Consider the following 6,940-nt stretch of genomic DNA (forward strand, 5'->3'; position numbering starts at 1 on the left):
CAGTCTGACTATTTCACATCACTACTTCTGTATGTGCCTTTTTCCCAGCTGTTGTTACATTTGGTGTATAATTGAGTTTGATTCCGTTTCCCTCGTCTGTACCTCATGTGGGGCTGTTGGTTTATCTGGCATTGTGGAGAGGAGGATGTCTAGTTCCTTTCTGAAGACATCTACTTCCACTTTGTGCAAATCTCTTAGTTTTTGTGGCTAGGTATTGAAGAGCTGTGGGCCTTTGAACCCTAGACTATTGCAATACCTGGTCCTGAATTTAGATGGAGTGGACGATAACTTTGGTACAATACAATGGCGGCCAGTTCTGGCATTTGTATAATGCCAAAGTTAGGTACTAGCCCTTCTAGGATTTTCCATATGTATATTGTTGCATATCTATCACGCCTTCGCTCCAGGGAGTAAAGCTGTAGTTTTCTCAGCCTATCCCTGTAGCTCATCCACTGCACTGTTTCAATCCTTTTAGTGTAGTGGCGTTGGACTGCTTGAAGCTCCGCTGTTAGTTTGGCACTATGTGGTGACTATAACTGGGAACAGCAGTCCAGGCAGTTGAGAGCAAAGGTTCTCCATAGAGTTAACATAATTTCTTGGTCTCTTGTTTTGACGGATCTCCTGCCAGTTGTCTGCACTTTGCTGCCATCTTGCTTAATTGCATATAAAATGATGTGTCATTGCACATGCTGATCCCCAAGTCTCTCACTGCCTGTGACTCTGGGATTGTAGTGCCTTCGGGTCCTGTAAATGAAACAGCTGGTTGACCATTCAGATGTCAGCGTGATATACTTTGACTTTGCAAAGGCATTTGATAAGTTAGATCATGGTATGATAAGTCATAAGATACGAGAACCTAGGAGAGCATTTTCATAATTATATGAGACTCTTCTAGGCATAAAAGACAAGTTCTAAGAAGGGGCAGAAGAAACAATATTCCAAGAAATTGAGAAATTTATGTTGTCTCTTTTAAGTTGCCAAACCGTTTTGGATAAACTAGTACTACTTTCTTTCCGAGGATTATTAAAAGATGATTTATGATTATTCAAACGTAATTTAAGAGGGGTCTGCGTGCAACCTATGTAATAAAACCTAGAGAGATCATGTAGCTTTATATACAACATTTTTCATTTTACAATTACCTTTAACCTCACAGGTGTTAAGGTTTCCTCCATGTTGGTCCTTGGAATGTTGGTAGAGTAAGGAGGACTGTTTTTTGTCGTCATATTGTCTCAAATGTTCATTTAGTCGTTCCTCAATGCTCCTAGATGTCTCCTCTTTGTATGTCATTTTCATTTCTCTACAAGCATCTTTTATGCATCTTATGCTGTAAACTACATTTCTGGTTCTACAGTTAATGCCAGGGCCATTTCTACATACCATGCAGTCATCATTGGAGCGTATGGTATTCTCAAAGGGGTGCGTCCTAGATAGATGTGATCTGACGGAGTTCCCTGCCTTTTCAACAATCTTAATGTTGAGTTTGGTCTCCTTCAGAGCTTTCCTAAATCTACGGGCTAGTTCTCTATGGCCTCTACAAACATCACTCATTGATATTAAATAGTGTACATTTAAACACCAGAGAAAACTACCTTCAACAGACGGCAGAGGAAGAAAGTACTAAGAATGATGAACAGTAAAGAGATGAAAAAGTCGTAAGTGCTTCGGTGGAGGATGTACGAAGCCAGCAATCCCCGAAGAGCAAAGGGCATTATTGTAGCGATAGAAAGGACAGAGGGAAGAGACAGCATATCTGTGGGCCAAATGCTGGCGCCTTTAGTGACATATTTCTGTGTTTGTTTGTGTATACATAATATATATATATATATATATAATATATATATATATATATATACGTTTAAATATTTGTTGTGCAAGATTTTTTATGTGAAAATACAAAATGGCTGACGGTTAGTAAGGAGAGACACAAATAAGAAAGAAGAAAACAAAGGACCACTGATGCGGTCACAGGAGTGTGAGAAAGAACTCTGGCCGAAATAAGATTAAGATTAATGTAAAAAATAAATAACACTGAAGCAAAATAACACCAAATATATAGTGCGTGTGTTTTTATTGGCTAAACTGGCAATATGATCATTCCGAAATATAACTATATATATATATATATAATATATATATATATATATATATATATATATATATATATATATATATATATATATATATATATATATATATATATATATATATATATATATATATATATATATTGTATAGGTATGTATGTAATGTATGTATGTATATATGCAAGGTATATATGTAGTTACATTCATTCATGTGTGTGTGTGGGTCTAAAAAAAAATCAAAGGTTTTTCCGAACCATAGGCTCATAAGACTGGTTTCCTGGACTCTGTGGTATTTGCATTACCCCTCGCTTGGACGGAATGCTGATCCGTTGCCGAATTGCTCTTCGTTACCCTCTGAGTAATGCGAAATGAAGTGTTTTGACTGGCCCAGAAAGCGTAGTTACAATCTTACAATCATGGATGCAACACACTAACCATTAAACCACAAGCTTTCTACATAATCATGTGTGTGTGTGTGTATGTCTGTGTGTACGCAAACACATATACATATTTGTATGTGAGAGATAGAGAGACAGACAGACAGACAGAGACAGAAAAGAAAGAGAAACAGAGACAGAGAAGGAGAGAGAGAGACAGACATGAATATATTTTTATCCCTTATACAGAGGAGGAAAGACAAAAACTATGAGCCTTTTTCTATATTTTCTTTTAGTGCGAAGACTGATAAGGCAGAGAAGTTCTATTTGAATTTTCTAGTCAGTAATGGTTCCAAACAACATGTCATACAGAGGTGTTGGAACAATGTGCTTCCTGAACAGCACACTGAAATACAACGGTCAACGAAGAGAACATGAAGTATTTTGTGCTTCCATCAATGATATGGAACTTGTATTCCACTGGATTTTGACATAATACGGAATTGTGTTGGCTCAGTATAAAGTTTAACTCTGCTGCTATAATCAACGTGATTAGACAAAGGTCATCATATTTCCGATTCCACGTCATAGTGATACTAAACACAGAAAACGTAATTGTGTTTTAAACTTTAAAAAGCATAGACGTGTTTCAGTAAACAGATTGTCATTATTTCGCAATTTAGCAAATTGCTTTTTTCTGAATAATGACAATATTTCAGTGTTTATTATTACTATAGATAGATAGATAGATAGATAGATAGATAGATAGATAGATAGATAGATAGATAGATAGATAGATAGATAGATAGATAGATAGGTAGGTAGGTAGGTAGGTAGGTAGGTAGATAGGTAGGTAGGTAGGTAGGTAGATAGGTAGGTAGGTAGGTATGTAGGTAGGTAGGTAGGTAGGTAGGTAGGTAGGTGGGTAGGTAGGTAGGCTAGGTAGGTAGGTAGGTAGGTAGGTAGGTAGGTAGGTAGGTAGGTGGATGGGTAGGTAGGTAGGAAGGTAAGTAGGTAGATAGGCGATCAGGTGAACTAGCAGATTCGTTAGCAAGCCGGACAAAATGCTTCGCATTAACGGTTTTAAGTTTGAGTTGAAATTCTGCCGAGATTGACTTTGCCTTTCATTCTTTGGAGCTCGATAAAGTATCAATGGAACACTGGGGTCGATCTAATCCACTAGTTCCCTCCCCTAATGTTCCATTGCTTGTGCCTATAGTAGAAAGATTTATTACTATATGTGTATAGATAGGTAGGTGGATATGAATGTAGATAGATAGATAGATAGATAGATAGATAGATAGATAGATAGATAGATAGATAGATAGATAGATAGATAGATAGATAGATAGATAGATAGATAGATAGATAGGTTATAAATACGTATGTATTTATTCGTCTTTGCATGTATACAAATATACACACACGTACGCATGCACGCACGCACACAAACAGCTGTGGATACGATGAATACTGCTTAGAACACCTGAAGGAAATGAACCAGTGGGAGGTGTTTACCCATCACTGCAAGACAACTAACAGGAAAGCTAAGCATATGTTCATCTCTTTCTTAGCTAACCATACGTTCTCATACCATCGAAAGTGTGGGTTGGTAGCAGGCATGGTCTCCTACCTCGTGGTTCACTAATGATATTCCAGAATCTATCAACATGCTATTTATTCAACATAATTCTAGAGAAGCGACCTGCTCGATCTCAACTCCGTACACCAATAATTCTCTTTTTCACTCTCTCCTCACCTGACTCTGTTTATCTAAGTCTCTCTCTCTCTCTCTCTCTCTCTCCCTTTCTCCTTCTCTCTACCTGCCTAAGTATCTGTCTATTTTATCCATCTTGCTATCATATTTCTCTATGTTACCAGCCTGTATACACAGCGAACAGTTTCGAAAACATTTTTCATCACCCCCAAATGTAACAAATATCTGTCTTGGGAAGCGAGAATTGGACATACTGCCTTAGTGCGGGCCTTGAGCATTGAACAAAACAAGGGTGATGAGAGAAGCAGAGATAAAATACCTGAGTAGATGTGACATGATCTCGACTACCTCCGATACGTAGAAAGGGTGGTGTATATCTGTGAGCAATTTCATGCCAATCGGTGGTGTTACCGTTTTCTTGAAGCAGAATATGTATGAATGTATGTGTGTGTGTGTGTGTGCGCGTGCGTACATGTATGTGCCCATACATAGTTACGCATATACACACACACATATATATACATATACACATACATACACATGCATACACACAGACAGACAGACGTACGTACATACATATTTAGTCATATGTCTGCATTATTTCACTGGTGTAAAAACACCTCTGATCACTCAGATACTGAGATCTCAGGGGTTATGCAGCCACGGCTCTTAAAGAAAGCAGATTCTGATTGGAAAATGGATAAAGTGTGTACCTGTTTTTTTACTACCCACAAGGGGCTAACACAGAGAGGACAAACAAGGACAGACAAACAGATTAAGTCGATTATATCGACCTCAGTGCGTAACTGGTACTTATTTAATCGATCCCCCGAAAAGATGAAAGGCAAAGTCGACCTCGGCGGAATTTGAACTCAGAACGTAACGGCAGACGAAATACCGCTAGGCAATTCGCCCGGCGTGCTAAAAAATGTATAAAGTTTGTACCTATTAATCAATTCCAGTCACGCCAGTTGTTGACAATTGCTAGTTGATGTAGCAGCTACTGGATGTTGTCGAACGACTATTAAAACGGAGACAATTGACCCAACACATAAAATTTTGATCCATTATTTTCATTAGAAATTCAAGCAAAATTTCCGTAAGGTTTCAATAAAAACGAAAAATTAAGGCGTCGAAGGGGGATTGCATACCCTGTGCGCAGGTAAACTTTTTCGAAAATCATTGTGTGGCTTACAATGCGTTGCCTACCCTGCTTTTTAATTCAACTGATTCTTTTAAGTATCACCTTTACAGGTATTTATACTATGGTGAAATTAAGAAATCAACTCGTAAATAAACGAAACCCTCGAATCTTTCAGTGTACACGCGCGCACACGCACGCACACATTTACGCACACGGACACACAGTCGCATATGTATGTATGTATGTATGTATGTATGTATGTATGTATGTGTGTATCTAAGTATGTATGTATCCACAAGTTTTCGTTTAAAGATAATCAATCCAAATGTTCATTTTGAACGACTCACTCAATGAGTATTTCTGCCGAATGTGGTAAAAATCCGTCCAGCTGGTTTCCAGTAATTTTGCAAACACTCAGTGAAACAGACAAAGAAGAGTGATTACAAAACCCTGCTTTCGCTTACGCGCGCAGGATAGTTATGAAACATTATCATGAATTAATGGATTAGAATTAACTATAGTGCTCTATAGATGACAGTTTGGCTTCTTAGAAGACACAGCAAACTGTAACAAAGTATGCAGTTTCTGAAAGTGACAAACCGTGTTTCGGGTAAATAAAAGAAGTTCTTACAGTGGGCCGACACTTTGGTTCTTATGTCCTCAGAAGTACTTTAAATAGTATGTATACTGAGTGACCCTTCTCTTGAAGTCACTGGTTGTGAGTCTGTGTGTGGTTCTTCGGGAATACGATCCCGGAGTCAGAGACGGTGCTTCACATGAGCAATGATGCGACATTCCATGTGCATATTAACAAAAAGGTAAAATTGTGCAGGCGAGTGGCTACATGGATTCTGAGAGAATACGGACGTCAAATTGACCCAGGTTGCCTCCATGCTGGTCTTTGGCATGATGGGAGAGTGTGGAGAATTATTTTTTATCGTCATATTGTCTGAAATGTCCATTTAGTGTCTCTGCAATGACTCAGGACATCTCACCCATGTATATTATGTTCTCGTCTTTACAAGCACTCTCTATGCACCTTATACTGGAGACTACATTTCTAGTTCTACAGTAAATGAGTGAGTTAATCTTACATACAATGCAGTTATCATAGAGGTACGTCCTGCATAGATGTGATCTGATGGATCTCACTTGCTTTTCAACGATCTGAATGTTGAGTTTAGCCTCCTTCAGAACTAAAGGCTAGTTCTCCATGGGCTGTGGCCTCTACAGACATCACTCCTTGATATTTGTCAGTCTTGTACCACATGTTCAACCTATTTGCTTTGTCACAAACTCTCTGTATCCTATTCCAGTCTTAACTTCTACATCTAAGGCACATACCACTGGTTTCATTACATATAATGCTATCTAACTTCTTTCTAGCATTCCTGTATACCCGAATCCTATCTTTCTGATCATATCCAGGGAATTGCATGCGGTGCATGAAGCTCTGTACATGTTTCTTTGTTTCCTAGAGTTCGCATAGTGTGGACACGTTGTTCATTATCGTAATTACGATAATGAACAGTATGTTGATTTTCATGTGTGACAAAGCTGAGTTCTTGTGAACAACATATTTAGAAGTTATAGGTTTCATGTAATAGAAGTGGGA

This window comes from Octopus sinensis, linkage group LG1 (genome assembly GCF_006345805.1).
Source record: "Octopus sinensis linkage group LG1, ASM634580v1, whole genome shotgun sequence".
Classification (NCBI taxonomy): Eukaryota; Metazoa; Mollusca; class Cephalopoda; order Octopoda; family Octopodidae; genus Octopus; species Octopus sinensis.